General features: G+C 48.1%; 1 protein-coding gene across 1 annotated transcript in view; it reads right to left on the bottom strand.

The window, feature by feature from the left end:
* SH3BGRL (SH3 domain binding glutamate rich protein like) overlaps positions 1-21,670 on the bottom strand; it is a 525,471-nt gene that overhangs the window by 466,268 nt on the left and 37,533 nt on the right. The gene's annotated exons all lie outside the window — the stretch shown is intronic.

Raw genomic sequence — 21,670 nt, 5'->3', positions numbered from 1 at the left:
TTAGGATCATGGTTCTCCGGAATCTTCTCAACCTCCTGATCATTTGAGGAATGACAGGGTCTGGTGGAAACGCATACAGGAGTGGAAACTCCCATTCCACTACGAACGCGTCCCCTAGAGCTCCTCTCGGGGGAAATTCCCTTGAACAAAACAGATTGCACTTTCTGTTGGTACTGGTGGCAAACAGATCCACTTGAGGGGTTCCCCAAAGGGCGAAGATCTCCTGAAGGACTTCCTGAGCTAGTTACCACTCGTGGGAGACTGTGCCCTGCCTGCTCAGAGCATCCGCCGTCAAGTTCTTCTCTCCGGCTAGGTGAACTGCCGATAGAGCGATTCCTTCTTGAATTGCCCAAAACCAGAGCTGCATTGGCTCTCTGCACAGTGGCAGTGATCCTATGCCTCCTCTTTTGTTGAGGTAGTGCATGGCCACTGTGTTGTCCGTCATTATCAGGACATTTTTCCCCTGTACAGATGGCAGAAAAGCTTTCAGCGCTAGTCTGATCGCTCTCAGCTCTAACAGGTTGATATGTAGTCTGGACTCCGATGGAGACCAACAACCGCTGATGGTCAAGTCGTTGGTATGGGCTCCCCACCCCGCGAGTGAGGCATCTGTGACTACTGTCATCTCCGGCCATGGTTGCCAAAACAGTTCCCCCTTCAAGATGTTTTTCTGGCAGGCCCACCACTGAAGGTCTCGAGCCACCTTGTCCGGAATCTGAAGGAGATCTGTCATTCTCCCTGAGAACTGCGACCACCGAGTTCTCAGTGCCCACTGAAGAGATCTCATTCTCAGGCGAGCCTCTGGCACAAGGAAGATGCAGGATGCCATGAGGCCTAGCAACCTCAAAAAGTCGAAGGCTGGGAGACGTTGGGCATTTTGAAACTTGGTGACCATCTGCAGAAAATCTTGAGCCCTCACCTCTGGTGGAGAGGCTTTTCCCAGGGAAGTGTCCAGGACTGCTCCAATGAACTGGAGTCTCTGTGATGGTATCATCTGCGACTTCTTTAAATTGCGGGAGAAGCCCCGTTTGTGAAGGAAGTGGCAGACATAATCTAGCTGGATCTGAGCTTGTTCCAAAGATACAGCTCTGATCAGCCAATCGTCCAGGTAGGGGTAGACTTGGATCCCTTCCCTCCTTAGATTTGCAGCCACTACCGACAGCTTGGTGAAGGCCATCGGGTGAGGTCAGCCCAAATGGCAGAACTCGAAATTGATAATGAGAGCTGCCAATTGCGAAACTCAGGTATTTCCTGTGTTTGAGATGGATTGGCACATGGAAATAAGCATCCTGGAGGTCCAGAGATACCAGGCAGTCCTGGAGCTGGAGGGCCTGAAGGATCAGAGAGAGTTACCATCTTGAACTTGTCCTTCCTGAGGAACTTGTTCAATTTTCGTAAGTCCAAGATAGGTCTCAAACCTCTGTCTTTCTTCGGTATGAGAAAGTAGGGGGGGGGGGGGGAAAGAGTACCAGCCCTTGTTCCTCTCTGCTACAGGTACCGGTTCTATGGCACCTTTCTCTAGCAGGTCTACAATTTCCTGCAAGAGGAGCGGATCTGGAACTTTCAGAGAGCTGTTCCCCGGTGGATGACTGAGGGATGCATCGGAAAGGCAGCAGTAACCTTGGGCAACTGTCTCCAATGCCCAAGCATCTGACGTAATAGCCTGCCATTCCGTCAGATGTTGAGTTAACCTGCCCCCCTACTGGTGTCTTTTGAGGAGAGTCCTCAGAGCGGTTTGGAGGCGGTTGATGCAGATGCCGAGGGTAAAGCGGCACCTGCTGCGGCTTTTATATTTTTACTGAATTTTTTCTGACCCCTTTGAACCGGCTGTCCTCTGCCCTTTCCGAATGCGGAATAGAAGCGAAAGGACTTCCCTCTTCAAGATGTTCCTGAGGGGCGATATGGTGTCTGACGGATTGCAGCTCCTAGGGATTTTGCTGCTGCCTTTGATGTTTGTAGTTTTTCTAAAATGTCATCCGCCTTCTTACCAAACAAAGAAGAGCCGTCACAGGGCATATTCAAGAGTCTGCTTTGCACATCTGGAGCAAAACCAGACTTTCGCAACCAAGCAAATCTCCTGGTTGTTGTACTTGCCGCCATGGCCCTGCTGATGCTGTCAGCAGAATCAATGCCAGTCTGAAGGGATTCGCACATTGCGTCCTTACCATCCTTAATGATGTTGAGAAACGCTTCCCTTTCTTCTCCCTCCGGGAAGCAGTCAGCCGCTGATGAAGCACACTCCCAAAGTGTGTCGCTGAACCTTGCGAGCGTACAAGTAGCATTGATGGATTTCAACGCCATGCTACATGCGGAAAATACTTTTTTGGCCATAGAGTCATATCTCTTATCATCCCTGTCCTGTGGAACAGTAGGGTAAGCCGATTTACTACCTGCTGAAGTAGCTGCCTGAACAACCAGACTCTCCAGAGTTGGGTGTTTGGATAAACATTCAGGGTCAGCAGATGACACCCGATATTTAGCTGATAATTTTTTGTTAACCGCCGGGATTACCTCAGGGGTTTCCCAGTTTGCCAATATTCTCCTTTGTAATGCCGCATGAAATGGCACCACAGGATCCTCCTGTGGACCTTTGACCAAGAGGTCTATGAGGTCGTCTTGCTGAAAAGCAGGTGAGGGTGTGGACCATCCCATAAACTCTATTATCCTTGCCATCAAGGTTCTATAAGGGGTTTCAGCAGGTTCCCCTGGGTCTGGTGTGGCAAATTCCACTTCTGGGGAAGTGTCCAACCCACTTGCTTCCTGTAGGGATTCATGGAGGTCTTTCAACCTACCTTCCTCAGAGGTAAATTCCTCTGGTGCAGGAGTTGCAGATCCCTGCAACTCAAAAGGTCTTTCCTGATCCGAATCCTCCCCTTCTTCATAAATAGAAGATAAGACTCTGGAGTGATCAGGTCTTGAAAATGGTATAAATCCCATTTCCAGAGCAGATGGAGCCAAATTCGTCATGATTGACGTCGTCGACGCGGACGTTAAAGGCTTCGAAGCCATCGAAAAAGGTGTCGAGAAAGGTGGTAGAGGCCTATATGAACTCGAGAGTATCGGGATTCTACTCGAGGTTGTCGACGACATTCTCGTGCTCGAGGCTCTGGGTATGGCCACTGGCTGTGAGGTGGCCGTGGGTTTCTCCTTTCTCGGCCTCGAAGTCGACTCGACTGACCTGTGCGTCGAAGAACCCTTCGATAATGGCGTCCTGGACGCCGATCTATGTGTCGAAGGGATCTTCGACAACGGCGTCGAAGACGCAACTTTGCCTTTACTCGAGGGTTCGCGATGCTCTCGATTGGCTTCTTTCGCCGGGTACTGCAACTCGCGGCTTTTTGATTTTTTGGGTCTTTCACCCAGGGTATCACCCTCAGCAGTCTTCCAGGGGGTCGAGGCCGCTTTCTCGAAGACGCTTAGCATCTTTTTCCTGAATTCCTCCCACTCAGCCTGAGAGCTATGTTTTGTGGGGCAGGAGACCCTTTTTGGGGAAACGGAAGACGAAGACAAGGAAGGGGATCTTCGACGCCTTCTTCTTTGAGTGTCTTGATATCGACGAATGGTGGGAGATACTTCGAGATCTAGAATGGGAATGTTTGACGGCGAGGAGACGAATGCCTCTACTCAGCCGAAGAAACTCGAGGAGGTTTTGACTGACTTACCTCTCTTGAGCTTCCCCTTGCGCTCCTTCAAGGCTTTCGCCGTCATGGACATGCAGTCCTCACACTCTCCGAACAATGGTGCTCGGCTACCAAGCACCACAAGCAGATCCTGTGTGGATCCGTTATCGACATTTTTTCACCGCAGTCTCGACATTTCTTGAAGCCGGATCGCGGCGTTGTCGGTTCTGATGAAGATGCCATCGAGAATGAGTTGGTATATTCGAGTAGATGTAGATTAGATTATCTGACTGAACTGAGCAACGATGTTCCGAGGCCCCACGAAGCACGGACAAACGGAACTGAGCAACGGACGCCGCACGTGGCTATTTATGGGCATGGTGACGTCAGCGCCGATACGGTGGCTGTTGAGGGACATCGACTCGGCGGTCATCGACACGCAGCGCCCTCTACAGAAAAGATTTCAAGGCCAGCAAGCTGGAAACGTATTATCAGATAAGGAATACATCGGAGGACACAATCCCTTCGAATATCTGTTTGCATATGTAGATGTCACTGACCCTGGGGGCTGGCCAAACAGTGACAGGCATCGTGTATTTCTGGCTCTTTGGGCTGCCATGCTTATGGGGGTCACAAGGGGCATTCCAGAGACCCTCTCTTCATGGTGTTTAAGTTAATCATTCCCTGGGGCAGAAGCCAGCCAAGGTGTAACCACTATCACCACTTTTCTAGCACAAGCATTCTGCCACACAGAAGGAATAAGGGCCAAAGGGCCCCATTACGAGTAGCGCGCTAAAAACAGGGCCATTACGGGCATGGAGGTACGAGCGGGTCCGTGCTCGTATGATGCCGCTAATAGCGGATGATTACGAGTGCGCGAGCACAAGCGAACCCGCATGCCAGTAATGGCCATACCGGCATGCCGCTAAAGGCCCTCCAACCCCCCCCCCCCCCCAATAGAGCCATCACGGGACCCGCCGATACCGCATCCGCCTAGGAGGAAGCCCTTAATACCGACTCGGTAATAACAACATGCTAATACCGGGCTTGTAATACCGGATCCGGAAGTAACGTCATCGGGCCGTCGGCCATCTTTAAAAACACAATCCATTGCAATCCTTCCAAACCAACAGTTTCCAGGAGAGACCAGTGGCAATCCATTCACCATGTCAAAGGCAACCTGGAAAAGTACCCCCCCACCCCCTCGCCCGCGCAAAAAGCGCTTTTCTGATGCAGAACTGAACATGCTGGCAGACACCCTTGCCCCACATGGTGATGTGATAAATGAGCAGAACCTGAAGCGCGAGGTGCAGCAGCGCAAGAAGGATATCTGGCAGGAGGTAGCCGGCAAGGTCTCAGCTGTTGCAACCTGCACCAGGCATGCAAATCAGCACAGCATCCTCCCCATCCACCACACCCGCTTCCTCTGCCCCCGCTTCTTCTGGACCCTCCAGCCCTGTCCGTCAAACACGACTGAGTACGAGGCACACTGAAATGGCACCCCTGGACAGCAAGAAGTCCCGCAAATAGTGTGGGAGAACTATGGGAGTGGGTAAAATGGTGTTGGCGGTGATTGGGAGTATTAGGAGTAGTAATTTGGGGTGTTTTGGAAGTTCACTGGGGGGTTTTGGGAGTGGTGGGGTTGCACTTTCTTCAGTTGATATAAATACACCCATTGTGTTAAAAAAATTCAATGGCTGGACAGTCATCTTTTCGTGTGTATCAATTTAATGTATGACGGTGTACAGTGGCCAACTCCCCACATTCCCTGTGTGCATGTCCACATGGACACAGTATAAATGTGTCACTGACATTTCTATCAAGGTCCCCTGGGTGTCAGAACTATTTGTGAATCAGGGATTGGCATAGTGCATGGCCATCCTGTGCATCACGTAATGGCAGGGGTGCAGCTTCTCCACCATCTCCATACTCATCATCCTCACCCGGTGCATGCATGTCAATGTCAGGTGGCAGTGGTACATTTCTCTGGACGCACATGTTGTGCAGCATGACACAGGCCATGGTCATCTTTGCCACCTTCTCAGGGCCATAAAGGAGTGCTCCACCATACCTGCTTAGGCAGCGGAACCGCGCCTTCAACAGGCCAAAGGTCTGCTCAAATCACAACACGGGTCCTTGTATGTACCCGATTGTACTCCTCTTCATGGATGTTACGCGGGTCCCGCACAGGGGTAAGTAGCCATGGCTTCAAGGGATATCCTCCATCACCTGCAAGAGAATACAGATAGGCCTATGTGAGTCACTCTGAGCTGCCACCTTCAGGATACACAGTCATGGGCACAGCTATTTGCTGTGGACCTGCACATGTCCCTGTACGTATGCACCAATATTGTTTGGATGCATTCGATACTGCAATATGGTGAGGTAGTCTGGATGGCATTGAACAGATGATGCAGGGTGAAATAATGCATGCTGAGGAGGATGTACTGTGGTTGTACGACAATGTTTCACCTCCCATTTCTGCTGTGTAAACTACACTGTGCATGGTCACACTAGCCACATTGGCACAGTTGCAATCCTGTTTAGTCATGCATTGCTTGTCATGCACATGGTGGCCAGGTTATGCATCTTACATGTGGTCATTTATATATGTGAATGGTCAGATGTGTGCCAATGATGTGTCATGTTGGGGTTTGGGGGGGTTCAGCTCAGGAGTCCTTAGCTCTGCGTGCATTCTCCACTCACCGTCCATTCCCACCCAGGTGGAGTATGCACCCCCCCATTCCCACCCAGGTGGAGTATGCATCCCCCCACTCCCCACCCAGGTGGAGTATGCATCCCAACACATCACTACCCAGATGCACTGTCATGGGCCAGTGTGGCAACTCACAAAGCAGCCAGGCACGTGGTCCAGCATGTCGCTCCATGTGATGGGGTAGCGTGGAGTTACACAGCACCATGGCATCATGTGTTGATCCGGGAAATTGGCCGCAGCAATGTGTGATGATCTTGCTGGAGTCACATACCATCTGCACATTTATGGAGTAGTATAGCTTGCGATTGCGGTACACCGCCTCTGCGGCATGGGGGACTACCAATTCTACATGGGTGCAGTCCAGGGCACCAACACAATTGGGCATGCCTGCCAGTGCATGGAAGCCTACTTTGGTGTCGGCTATCTCCTGGGCAGTCCGTGGTAGGGATATGTAGGTGCTAGCGTGCTTCAGGAGGGCATCCAGCACTTGGGTCAGCATGCGTGAAAATAGTGGTTGTGAAATGCCATGCAGCTGGCCCACTGTGTGCTGGTAGGTGCCTGTGGCCAGGAACTGGCGCACAGACACCACCTTTAGTAGCGGGGGGATGGCAGTGCATATTTCTATGAGGCTGGCAATGTCGTTGCCTATCATGTCCACTATGGTGTTGATGGTGTCCCGGTCCAACCGGTACAGGGTGTGGATCTGGTCAGGGGTTAGATTGAATGGGCTGGGTCTGATGCAAGGGATTGGTGGCTGCCTACGAGGTACTACTGGCTGCACTGGTGGTAATTGCTGGGCCTGTCTCACCCTCCTTCGTCTCCTCTGTGCTGTCTGTTGCTGCTGTAGTTGTAGTTGCTGTTGTAGCAGTATAGGCATGTCCTCCAGCGCCATGATTACAACAGCTAGTGGTAGCATTTTGGTGTAGGAAGGGGTGTGGTGTGTGTGGGTGTACTCCTTTTATACTGGCCCAGACTCCATTGAGTCCACCTGTGGTGATTGTGTGCACCTGTGGCAGTTGGCTTGATTGCCGATTGCGGTTTACGGGTGGTCCGCAATGCCTGTATGGCCGCCATCGTGCAGGCCCCGATTACCGCCTTCAGGATGCCGGTATTTGCATGCCCGCGTGGGTTGTGATGTCCTCCTATTACTGGCATGCCGGCGTTTACTCTCCAAAGGGGCGCATGTACGCGCCCATGCCGGTATGAGGGGGCACGGTACGGGCGGTGCCGGTATTGGCGGGTTGTTGGGTCAGAATGCCCCAGACCCGTTAACGATGCCGCCATTACCATTCCGCCTTCCAGGCCTTCAGATAAGGTGCGTACCAGGCCTTTTTACACATGAAAATCTTGTAAATACGCCAGCTTTATTATTTTCCTGTGTACATTTACACACAAGTTTAGAGCAGAGGGCAGAGCAAAGGTCAGGTTACTTGACAAAAACCAGAACGCTTCTTTTGATTTTTATCTGCATGGAGGTAATTGCAAGCCATGGATAAACTTCTCTGAAACAGAATGCATTTATCTAAAGCCTTTCAAAAAAAGAAACTGCACACTGTAACAAAAGGAATGGTTTCTTTCCATTCGGCTTCTGCTGTGTTGCTTGCTGCAAACGGAAGCACTGTGCATATTTATTTTCCTAGCATTTTAATATTGTAAAATTAATAAAATGGAAAACTCGCAATTGAGAATTAATATTTTGTAACAAATTATGCTTTTTCCCCAGTGAAAGCAAACCAGTATTGCACAATTGTATTTTTCCAAGTTCCTGAGCTGCGTGCATAATCATGCAGAGGCAGATCATTTTTACACTTATAATTTAATTTACACTCCAACTATAAAAACAGTGTGCAAAATGATGACTATGCACGGTCTAGTTTACATCCATTCAACCTTGCAGTCAATGGGGTACATTACTATAAATGGTCAGTGGCAGCAGAGTCTTTGTTCAAGGGTGAGTGATTGTCATTACACCAATCACATGTGTTCTAACCTCTCAAATCTTCAAGACTACAATTAAAACATCCAAAACCTGACTCTCCAGGAAGTGGAAGCGCTGTTAAAAAAAGAAATGAATTACATTTGTAATTGAAATAGAAACTCAGCAAAACCTGTCCCCGTGATAATCCAGATGGGTATTTAACTGTATGTAGTGCTTCATACATGGTTCATCCAACAGCTAGGCACTGTGATTATTATACCTCAGTCGATACTCAGTTAACCGACTTCTGAAGGATGTTAGCCAATAAGATAGCTCAGCCGGCTGAGCACTCGTTGCTGCGATGTGTGCGTGATCTGTAGGTTGCAGGTTCGAATCCTGGCAAGCCCAACTTTCATGGTCGATAAAGGATTACCGACTTTTGTTTGGTGATAAATATGTTCTATGTACAGCGCTTTGCCAAAAGCTATATAATGGGCTTAATACCCAGAGGTTTCTAAGCACGGACCTGGGGAATCGAACGTGTGTTTCTCTGTGTCGTCTTGCTTCCAAGGCGAGCATGTTGCCCCTGCGCTATCCTCCAGGGACAATACATATAGAATTTAGCATGGAGTCCATGCCTCTCTGCACTGTTTGTTGTATCATAACATTGCCATACCATTAGGTTGTAATAGCTCCAGGAAACAAGGACTTTCATTAACCATCAAAAGACAATTCTGCTATCGAACCTCAAAACACACAATATAATTCATGCTTGCTTTACTATGTAATTGGCTAGGTTTTTGTGTTTTCAACATTTAATACAGGAGAGATCAACCTTACAGAAATAATAAAGGTGTATTCTTTCACAATGCAGAAAGCTGCTGCATGGTTATGATTTCCATACAGTTTTTGCACACGTCGGCTGTAGGTCATATACATTTTACGCTCTTGCAAAGGAGAAAAGTCATTTTTACTCTCTTGAAATCACATTTACTCTCAAAGTTTAAAAATAGGGAGTAAAATACTCGCACCTAAAAATCTTATCTGGAGCACTGCCACCTTCCTTTTTTCATTACCTCCATTCTCGTAATGAGGCCCAGTGATAGTGAGACACAGAGAGGTCTGTATAGACAAAAATGAGAGACAAAGGGGCCCGGAGTAGGTAGGTAGGAAGGAAGGAACTTCGTTACATCGAGGTGCAGATGAGACAAAAGAGGAGAACGAAAACAAAGTAGTCTAATGCAGATAACAATGTATGGGCAAAAGAGCTGGAGGTAAGAGAACCATGAGAAAAGTGGTAATCGGTCACCTCTGAGCCCAGCTTGGCTCTCAACTGCTGCCCATGCTCGGTTGCAGTACACCACCACTCACTAAACAAGGGGCAGAAGCTCATCCAAAACAGAGCATCAACTCCCACCACCGACCCACGTCAGTGTGGTAGAAGGCTTCCCTCGAGCTGGGTCCTAAGCCACTGCCTGTGCCATAATGCGGCTGAAGGCACTGCACACACACCTGTCATAGCTAAACGTGGGTTGGAGCCTCCTGTTCCAGGTTTCTGTCCATATATAACCCCACTTTAAAGCCACAAAGGAGTGGAAAGGACTGGAAGCAGGACCCAATTTGATTTCATCTGAAATCAGGCCCAGATACGGGCAGGCTACCTGGATAGGTAGACCTTTGAAATGACCAGGAAGCTTTTCGACATTTGCCTTTCCAAGTAAAAACAAGCATTTGCAATACTAACAGTTTGGGCTTTTGTGTAGGAATGAGAAACGCACTTACCAGTCATTGACATTGTGGTATTAACTGGCTGTTGATGGTAGCAGGTGCAAAATGGTGCAAGTACCTGGACGTCTAGTAACAGCAGTGCCTGGCAAATGCCTAAAACTTATACATAAGCCAAAACTGTTTGCTTTCCAATGCTTGTTTTCAACAGGACTTCAGAGGACATGCATAGTGCTTATAAATGGAGTGGCTGAAGGTAGATCTGGTTAGGACATTTTTATTACAGTAGTAATGTACAGCTCCAAGTAATTTATTAACCATCAGAAGGCTGCTTGGAAAAAACACTGGCATGCACTTTGAGTGCAAGGTTTGATGAGAACGCTTGATTAAAGCGAGCTCAACTGGTTCACATGTGGAGGTGTTTTGGGAAGAGAAGGGAAAGAAATGGGTGGAAATGGCCATAGCATGGGTGGGAAAATAACCAAACAACAACTACAAGCTTTGCGTCTCCCCTCCACCTAATAGCCCAAACTAAATATGTGTACTTGACAAAGGCATTCACATACCTTATTAATATATAGAGAAAGGGGGAACAATGCTCTTTTGATCACAAAAGAACGTACAATATATAAGACATCAGATTTGACAGGAAGCAGTGAGCTTCTTACAATGGGGTGAGTTTGAGGGACATTCTGACTAGGCTGGGAGGGAAGTAAATGGAAAAGTCAATGGGGACAATACAAGTGTGTTAAGAAAAACACTGATGTTGCACTCCAAGTTAAGGGTAACCAGTGAAAACGAGAGTGCGGGGGGGTGGGGGAGAACTACCCAGGCACCAGGTGGAAAATATGACATCAATGAAGGGAAAGCTTTTGATAAGAACCTTTGCGTCTCCTGGACAACTATATAACTGAAAACAGTCAAAATTAATCCCGATTGGAACCAGGAATTACTTTAGGCAAATAAATGCATCATCAAAACCGTAATTCGTGGATACTTTACAAATCAATTTGTATAAAGAAAATTCATCAAGGTAACATTTAATAATGTAGTTAATCAAACAATAACAAGCTCAACATGTTTCGGGAAATCTCCTTCATCAGGAGCTTGAATTAGGTCACCAGTTCAACATATTCAATCTTTCATTACTGCAAAATAAACAGTGTATTAGCCTTAACTATGTCTCAAAGTTAATATGAAGAAAAAAAATTGATCTATTCCGTAGAAGATCAGACTCCAATATTAGGGATCCCCATTCACCTGGATTCCAATGGCAGACAATTAGAATGAATAGGTCTGAAAATCACCTCCAAAAAGGACAAAGCCCCTGTGTCCACGTCACAGAGATAACTAATGCGATCTGTGGGGACATGGACAATAATGCCTGGCTAGCTTTTTTAGAATTTTGTAGAGAGGTAGAAATTCAGGAGTAACTACAGTGTAAAAAAATATCTTACCTAGAACTAAGAGACAACAGATGCCATTGCTTCGGAACCTCTATCTGTATGGTCAAAAAGACTGATCTCTACCTACAAACGAAATCTAATATAAGTGATGTGCCTCAGTGAATCAATGTTCTGGACCAAACGTCCACAACCTAATAGTTACAAAGGAACAAATTCCTAACTTATGTACCTGTGAGAGAAATCACAAAGGGTCAATGAAGTGTCTTGGATCAAGTACGTAAACGGATAACAGATTTCTCAAATCATGCTATAAAAGCAAAGACGAAAACAAAATGGTCACTCTTCCAACATACTGCTAGCAAGTGTAGAGTTTCCAAGAAGTAAAGGGCTAAACTTACCGTCACTGCACGCTCTGGCATCCCACAGGGATGCTTACAAGTGGGAAAAGTGCGGGCCGCCAAGCTGCCCGCTATTTCAATCAAAATATCACGCGTGACGTCATACCGTGAACGCGAGGATGTCACGTTGCAAACAATGTGTCAACACAATGCAAAACAGGCTAGAAGCCCTGTCTGACTGTGTCGGCGGATGACACACCCGAATTTCGATGCACAGCATTATAAGTGTTGAACAGCAAAGCAAGGACTCACATCGTCATGGTGTACCAAAGAACGCTTATGACAAGTAAGTGCCAAACTAATGTCAATGTTGAAATAGCAAAGTAAAGAATCTCAATGTAGTAGTGTGACATCAACTACTTATGCCAAGTACTGAAACCAAAGGGTAAATGCCACAAAGTACTCAATCCAGTTGGATAGGGACCACCCCAATATAGTCAGAATCTAATGGATATCGACAAGTGATCATACATTTGATGCTATATGGTTACAGCAGAATTACAGTAACATTATGTGGGATCACATATCAACTGATGGAAGATCGGCAGTTAGAGTTGTTCAACAGAAGGATTGTAGAAAAGCTCCCAAATAAAAATCTTCATTCATCCCTGCTAGGTGAAGACTGTCCAATTTGCCAATCCATGACAATACCTGCTGTCTCTGTTTTTTTTTAGACATGTTACCACCTCTCTGGGGCTTATGTACAAACTAGAGTATTATACAGCTCATTTGTGCCACTGTGCGTCTCCTCTCTGAAAAATGTCTAGCAACTGGTAACTTAGTGTTTGAGGTACTAATGTTGCTCTTATGTTCGTTCCATCTTTCTTTCGCGCGTCTTGTAGTCTGCCCAACGTAAAAGATGCCACAAAGGCAGCTGAGTCCACAGATAATATTACTCGAGTCGCATGTAGCAAAATCCCTCAATTTGATCTTTGCCCCTGCGCATGAATGCCTCACATATGTGCATTTGATGACACTATTGCAATGGAAAGGTACATTCTTACGTTGGTGCAAAATTGGTTGGTTCAATGTTTTAGGCCCTCATTCCGAGATCGGAGGTAAGTACCGGTATTGTCCGGCATGGCGTAAAGTACAACACCGCCCTGGCGTCAGACCGCTAATTGCGGCGCATTCCGACCTCGCGGACACGCGCTTTTCGCCATGCCGGAAAAGTACTGAGCGGCCTGCCGCTAAACGACCCGCAAACCCCCTACCGGCATGCTGCGACACGTAAATAGCAACACCGCCTTGGAAGACTAGCGCCAGTACATAACGGTGAGCGTAAATTACGGATACCGTAAATTACAGTCACCGAAAAAAAGGAACCGGAAATTACGTCATCGCACAGGAACGGGAAGGAGAGCGGCGGCCATCTTTAAAAACACAATCCATTGCAATCCTCATCCGCCAGCACCCTTTGGAGCAAATAAGACATTGGAAAAGGATCAGACGACTACCAACATGCCGAAAGCACCAAAGAAGGCAGCGGACCGCATCCGCAAGAGGAGATTCAGCCCAGAGGAACTTCAGGGCATGGTGGACTACCTGGTTGAGCATGCGGATGTCGTTATCAGCAGCAACATGCGGAGGGAGTCTATCCTCCGCAAAAAGAAGATCTGGGCTGAACTCGCCCAGAGTGTGAGCGCCATAGGAAACACCCCCCGCACCCCCAGGGAGTGCCGCAAGCGGTGGGATGACCTGCGGGTGCGGGGCCTCCTCTCCAGCAACCGGAGCCAGGCCATTGCAGACGGGAGGCGGACCAAGTACCCCTGTGCAACTAGAGCCGTGGGAGGTGACGTGTGCGGCTCTGATGGGCACAGAATCGATCAAGGGCGTGGGGAATATGGAGTGCGGGGCAACGACTTCTGCCGAAGGAGGTGAGTGTTCACAGTGTACACTGCCAATGTCCATTGCATGATTCAAACTGCCCCAAGGGCCATTGAAGGCACCTTCTCGTGTTGCTCTCCCCCCATACAACCCATCCCCCATCCAACTAATGCAGAGGCAAGTGCCACGCAATCAAGGGCCAAGTGCGAGTACATAACGCACATCAACCATAGTGCATTAACTTGCACATCCCATCATGCACACTGTGCAGCCGGCTCGGCATTGTGCCAGCCAAACTGCACATAACCAGGCCACGATGAGTCACTCCCAAACATGCATACATGACATACTCATGCACATGTACCACTGCCGTAGCTACACCCATAAGTCCACAAACTGCGATCGACTGAAATGTGAATGCAGCCATGTATGCAAAAAGGACATCTTACAATCACTCATGTTGTCCCTCTCTTCTACCCCCACAGGCACTGACCATGACAGCGCCGACCCACAACCAAGCCAGCCAAACACCTCCAGGGGTAGTGGCAGGGTCAAGCGAATCCCTGCACCAAAAACAACAGCCCCCCCGCCTCCGGAAAGGCCACTGGATGCTGCCCCACCACAACCCATTCAAGCATTGGTGCCTGCCACAATGCCAACCCCAACATCGGCGCAGTCGAGCATCTCTGGGGAGGCTGCTGCCACTGGCCCTGACGAGTATGCAGACAGCACGTCACCCATCTGCGGGGTGTCCCAGGAGGAGGAGCAACACAGAGTCCACACCCCGGAGCCCTGCATCGTACCCCTGGCCTCATGTAGTGACTGTGGAGATGTACCAACACCTGTCTGTAGTCCTCCAATTGACCCGTAGGTGTATGATGATGATGTCCCAAGTCCACCGGTGCAGCCCTCAGCCGAGCATGCAGGGGCAAGTGGTTTCACTGATGGTTTCCCATCATTCGGCACACGTCGGGTGAATCAGCTCCCAGACCTCATAACAGAGTTTATGGAGGACAACCGGCAGGCCCACGTTGAATGGCATGATGGACTGAGGGAAATGCGGCAGACACTCACCGACTGCACCGACCGGTTGTGTGACACCCTGACAGCACAAGCCGTCTGTGCCACATCCTTGGCCGCATAGCCAATTCCCTTGAGGCAGGCCATTCGAATACCCAGCCAGAGCAGGCGGACACGGCCGCATCCAGTGAGGCCACACAAGGCAGCCCAGCAAGGCGCACTCGGCGTTCAATGCCGCGCAAGGACATGCCCCCCCCCCCGGGCCAGGGGAGCAAGGAACAATAGTCATTGCTGCCACATGTGGCCTTTAAGTCCTACATGGGACCAGTGCTGTGGAGTTGGGGGGGAGGGGGATGGAGGTTGAGGGTTCGTTGTGCAGTTGGGGGGAGGGAGGGGTCCAGTTAATGTTCACAATATTTCCTTCTTTACAATACACTATTGGTGTTGCAAAGTTGAACAGTTGTGGACATTCATCATTGAGCATGTGTATGATGACGACTGACAGTGCATGGTGTACAAGTATACACACATCCAGTGCCCTGTGTGCCCATGTCATGCCACCCTCTGCTGACTTGTGTTCTGGACATCTTGTCTGCTCTTTGTATGGCCCATTACACCAGTCCAGCGTCGCCAACTCATATGTGCCTTACGCCAGCCAGGTGACCGCCTCATCTACACGCATGCACGGGTATGGCCAGTGATTTGGTTTACCCTGGGCCTGTTCTGTGGGTTACTGACAGGGGTCATGTACCATGGTGTCAAGGGACAGCCACCAACACCTGCATGTCTAGCCAATTGAGGCGAGTGTTTGAACTGTCATGGTGGAGAACTGAACTTGGCTGACATGGCAGGGTTTCACTGATGGCCACACGCACATGTCCATGGATGCATTTCGCCCATTCATGGCCCCAATATGTGTCCAATTCAATGGAATGCTGTCGGGGGGGGGGGGTGCGTCTACAAGATGGTCCACGTACAATGAATGGCATGGTCATCTCGTGGTACAGGCTTCGTTGATGCATGCAGCAGTCCTGATGTTCGATCCATGTGGTGCTGTGTACTGTGTGGATTCGTATTTGGGTGTGATGGATGTAGTCAGTGGCTCATGGTCATCATCCTGCTCTTATCCATACTATGGTGAATTCCAACACTCCTATGGGTATGCCATGCCGGTGACGTGGTGGGGTATCCCTGCTGCTCCCAGTTCAATCCACTCCCAGGGATGTGTCTCCCATGTGGTGCCATGCTGGGGGCAGCCACATTGTGCATATGCAGCGTGTCGACCTATATGTGCGTACGGTTGTGGTGGCTGCCATTGGTTGGTGCATGTGTAGTGGGATTTGGCCTTGTCAGATGGTGGAAACGTAGTGTATTGTGAGTGCCTTATTGCATCGATGTGGGACTCTGTACTCATGTGCCGTTGCACTGGTGGGGTGAATATCGTACAATGGCTTCATCATTTCCGCCCAGTTGGTTCATGCAGTCACCCACCTCATGCCACCAATGCACTGGCATGACACAGTCAGACAACTCAACAAGCAGCCGGGCACGTCATCCTGCATGTCGCCCCATGTGGCACGGTAGCGTGATAATCAGCTGGGCCATTGAGTCATGAATTGTTCTTTGATGTCGCGCCCATCCATATGTGGTGTTCTTGGTTGCGTTGCATTCCGTCTGCACGTAGGGGACTGGTATTGTTTGCAGTTGCTATCCGCCACCTGCATGCCATGCTGGTCCATCTATGACACGTGAGTGCTGTCAGGGGCACCAATGTCATTTGGCATGCCTGCAGATGCATGGGGGCCAACTTTACTGTTGTGTCTCCTGGGTGGTCCATGTTGGGGATTGGTGGGCCCTTGTGTGCTTGGGGAGGTAATACAGCATTTTTTTGGTGTCCGTGTAATGGACGGTTGTGACATGCCATGCATGAGCACCACTGTGTCCTGGTAGATGCCTGTGGCATGGGTGTGGGGCACAGGCTACACCGTCTCTTGTGCCAGGATAGCAGTGTGTATTTGTATGCTGTTCGCTTATCTCAGTATGTCTCAGGCAAAATATGGTGGTGACCATGTCACGGTCAAGGTGGTCAGGGGTGTCTATCTGCTCAGGGGTTTCCTTGAGTGACCGGACATGCTGCGTGGGAATGGGGGCTGCTGGGGTGGTGACGGAGACTGCACTGGTGCTGCATGCAGGGCCTGTCTCCCCCTCCTTCTCCCACTGTGTCTCCTCAATGGGGGGGCCTGGTATTGTTGGTGGGGTTTTTGTGGTTGTGCCCTTGCTGGTTCCATTGGTGTCATCTTGGTGTGGGAGGGGGTGTGGTGTGTGGCCGAGTTCCTTTTCTGCTGTGGCAGACTCCATTGCCTCCACCTGTGCTGATTGTGTGCACCTGTGGCTCTGGAACCCACTGCTCAGGGTTCTTTACTCCTTCTCTGAGATGCCCGTATGTACTCCATGCCGGTAAGGTACTTCACGGGCTTGAGGAGGCCGTAATTTACGTGTGCTCCTTACTTATGATCAGCTCCGGTTTACGCCATGCCGCTAATTTCGGCATGGTGGGGTGCACGCGCGACCCCAAGACCGATAATTACGGCATCGTACTTTACGGTGCCGTAAATGGCGGTCTGGTTGGTCGGAATAGCCCGTAGCGGTCAGCGATGCCGGTAATCCTTTACCGGCATCGTTTTTCCCTTATCTCCAACCTCTGAATGACCCCCTTAGTCTTTTATGCCTTTATTAAATGGTCACAAAGGTTTTTACCCCTTTTATAGGCCATCATAGATGGACTGGGGAAAAGTGTATTGAGCTGTCTGTCAAGTTGGACTAACTTCCAGTTTTTCTTAATGATCCTAGATATATGGTGACTCCGACTAGATCATCTCATGGTGTATATGAACGGCATATCGCCACTCTTGTGTTTTGGGGTCAACAGGTCATCCCGTGAACTTGCGCTCACTTTAGTGCGAGCTTCTTGTAAAATGCTGATTGGGTCCCCCCTCTCCCGATACCTCACTGTCAGCATATCACATTCATCTTCAAATGTTTGTGTGTCAGAAATGACGAGACGCAGTCTCAAGAACTGGCAAGTCGTCTCGGGTGTTGACTTAGATAATGTAAAGTATTGTTGACGTCTGTTGGTTTCCTAAAGATGGTGGTGCATAATTTGTTGTTGACTATCTCAATCTCCACATCCAAGAAGTTAGTTTTGGGTCACCTACTTCCACTGTAAATTTAATTCGATAATGTATCGAGTTCAAGTATTCTAGAAGCATGACAAGCTGATCAATTGTCCCACTCCAGATGGCAAACACATCATCGATGCATCCCTTCCAGTTAAGTAATTTAGAGGACCATTCTATGTTTTGGAGCATGTGTGTATTCAAGAGGACACATAAAGAAGGTTGCATAGGCCAGGGCTATGGCTGAACCCATCGACGTGCCAGATGCTTGTAAACAAAATTGTTTATCAAAGCTGTAGAGGAGCTGCTGTGTGCATCTGCAGGAAATCCCGCCCCGTAACGCCCGTGTATTAGAGACATGAGATTGTGCCGTGCCTGGCACCAGCCATAATGGTAACACCGCAGCAAGTGTTTGAGAGAAGCTACCCATTGAGACAAGCCTACCGAATGTACCCTCGACATGATGATATCCTGCAGGAGTGTGAAAAGACGCTAACCAATGAATTGATGACGACGTCATAAAGAAGTGTGCACGACGTCTCGAGATGCTGGCTAAAGAGGTTGTATAGATCCTGAAAACCAATGGCAAAGTAAAGCATCGAGTGAGTTTCCCCAATATAGTAAAGGAAGATTACACATGGACAAAGTGCTGCAGAAAACAACCACTCAATAAATGTACATTTGCTGAAATGCAAGGTAGATCAAGTCATCATGGAAGGTGGCTAGGAGTAGTGAATAGAATGCAGGCAAAGCTGCCATTGTATAGCAACTGGACATTGGTATCATGAATTTAGTAGGCCAGAACCCATGAAGCTGAAATAGAAAACTGTGTCAGAGCACGAATAATAAGCTTGTGAAGCTGTATGGCAAGGCTGCCTGGCCTGGAGGCAAGACGCAAGAAGAAAGGTCAGTTATATATTCTGAAGAAGGAGGAGTATGCAGAGGATGAACCTTCACACATTAAGGTGCAAGATAGAGCACAAAGGATGACAAACTTTTATTCATTTAAAGCATTTAAAAGCTGCAAAATGGACCAAATCGTGGTCACCCGTCACGCGAGCCAAGGACGGAAATCGAGCTTGAACTTTAAGTCCCACACACGATAGCGAGTACCCTCCGTCCTCAGCATTCTCAAGGATATTAAGCAAAGCCACGTACAAAGACAATTTCATGGCAGAAGGCATGAGCGATGAGATGTTGGGCTAATGGGGTGGTGAGGTAGATTCATGTCCCATCTCCCTGCACCTGGGTCTTGGCTTACGTGCTGCCAAATGAGCCGAATGTTCCAGACGTGGCCTAAGCATGCCAACCAATTATCTTAGTCCATATAATGAAGAACCTTATAGTTCCAAGACCAATGAGAAACTGCATTTTACATGTTTTTAAGAGGTAGGCATAGGTTGCCCACCTGATAATGGACAACCAATAACAATCCTAGCTCCTATAGAAAGGCATACTTGGATGTCTCCCTTCACCAATCCGGACCTTTGATAGGTTTTTTCAATGTTGCCACATAGCATGTCACTCTTACGCATTTTGCATATAAAAACACTATTTTCTGCAGAGATCATTGAGACTGAGCGTACGTCTGTTGATGTTCGTTGTAACCTCCCGGTTTTAGATACTTGCTAATAAAACAGTACTTCATCATCTTCCCGAGTTAGTTCCGTTATGTGGACTCAATTATTCTAGTGTAATCCCATCCATTACATATACACGTTCCTAAAGGGCTGTATGCTCACATGGTAGCAGAGGATGGTTTAAAGATCCAAACTTGTTTTGCTCCAGTATTTCGGACGATCACGCACCCTCCGGCATTGGAAGATCGCGGCTTCCTGTGGAAAGCGGGCAATAGAAATAAACTTGCAAGAAGAATTGAGACGGTGGGTAGTTTCTCCTTTGAAGAAATCCCTGCTCAGTTTCCACGTGCGCTCTGCGGACGGAAGGCGAAGTGGTCAGATTGAAGGAGGAGACGATACCGAAGGCCTCGAGTCGATTAACAAATGTAAGTAGATTAAGGGAAATGGAAATCTAAAGGGGAGAGATTGTGATATTTTGATTAACAGGAAATGTTAAGTATACAAATATAGCACCAAGAAATCCTAGTTCAAGGGAATTGGAAGAAGATATTTCAAACTCCAACGGGAGTAGGGATAAAACAGAGAATATGCGTGGTCAGACCGTGAAAGGTGATGTCTTAAACCATGTAAAGGATAAAATAAGTAGAGGCGGGAGAAGTATACCCCTTATTATAAATGATTAATAATGAAGGGCAGGTGATCATGGGGGTTAATAATTTGTAGTGTGGGATTAGTCTAAATATTGTTTATTGTGTGAAGTTTCAAGGAGCAATAGAATTGTGAAAGATTGCAAAGTAAATTTTTGAAGTTAAGGTGTATTAAATGGCTGACGCCAATCAAAACATAGATTAGCGAAACAAAGGAGGACTGAGCAGCGATTGATGGTGCATGCTCATATTTGTTGTTTTTAAATGTTTATTTATTTAACGATCTAGTAGGTATCAACAGTCAATTGAGACTTGTCGTTATGGAGGACACTCCTCTCATGCACCTTTGTAAGACCTTTGTAAGACACTGCCAAAACATGCGCCCAAGCTCAAACAGTATAGTGCAGAATGGGTAAAGGGCACAGCGGATAAAATGTTCATGCCAAGGCCACAAGGGGAATCATGGTCAAATGCGGTATTGCAGCACATAACCACATACCTGCACGCTGCGTACACAGAAAAAAAGGAGGACCCACCACCAGAGGAGTGGATGCTTAATCAGCATAAGGGAGAGGGTGTTGAGCCCTCAGCTCCTCTTACCTTGCACAAAAGTAAAAGAGTAAATCTAGAAGAGCTTGGGGTTTATCCTTTTAAACAGTTGAAGGCAGCGGCGGTGTATAGTAACCCGACATACGAACCCCCCTCCCTCCACTTACAGTATTTACGACAGTCCAGAAGAGAGACCAGAAAGAAATTAATCAACAAACAGATCGAGAGATCAGGCGATGGAAGCTAGAAAAGGATAGGGCTGACGAGGTAACGCTTGTACAGAACAAATGGATGGGAGGACAGAACTACTCAGGTTAGGTGCGAAAACCATCGAGGAAGTGAGGCAGAGCAAGAAAGGAAGGACAGAACGAGAAAAGAGATTGAGGAAGGATGAACAAGGAAGGAAGAGCAGGGAGCAACGCCAACAGGTATATGGGGAGGAACAAAAGAGATGAAAAACGACCAGAGGAACAAAGGAAGTAGGACAATAGACAAAGGGCGATAGAAGACGGGGATAGGAAGCACAAAGATTAAAGGACAAAAGGTTACAGAGAAGAGAAACGAAGAGAAGGAGTAAGGAGGGAAGAACAAAAGGCAAGAGGAAGAAAAGGCTAGAAGGGATGCGAGAAAGCGAAGGGAAGTAGAAGAAATGGAACAGAATAGGGGACAGCAAGGTTTGGATGCCAGTCTCAACCTAAAGGAATAAATGCGGCCGAGCGCAGAAATACAAATGTAATAGAGCGAGATTCACCCGATAAAGGAAGTAACGCCAGCAGCACCTAGAGTATCTTCTGAAAGATATGATGCGGAAGGCATTGGAGGAAGGATCGATACGGTCTATCAACAATTAAGACGGGATAGCAAGTATGGAACTCAAGGTAGCAGTAATCGAATCCTGATACTGCGACCACGAATTGAAGAAGAAAATATGCTCCTTGGTAAACACTGAGCATTGCCCTTAAGTAGACTAGATTTAGACCGTGAATAGGATGATAATCACTGGTGCTTTAAATGGGGTAAGAAATTGAGAGGGGGGCCCTCAGTTGGGGGCGTGGCTTGCCTAATGGGCGTGGCCTAAAAAAGAACAT

Source organism: Ambystoma mexicanum, chromosome 5p, assembly GCF_040938575.1.
Source record: "Ambystoma mexicanum isolate Mex_15411 chromosome 5p, UKY_AmexF1_1, whole genome shotgun sequence".
Classification (NCBI taxonomy): Eukaryota; Metazoa; Chordata; class Amphibia; order Caudata; family Ambystomatidae; genus Ambystoma; species Ambystoma mexicanum.
The sequence above is the reverse complement of the archived record's forward strand: the minus strand, read 5'-3'. Positions and strand labels throughout refer to the sequence as shown.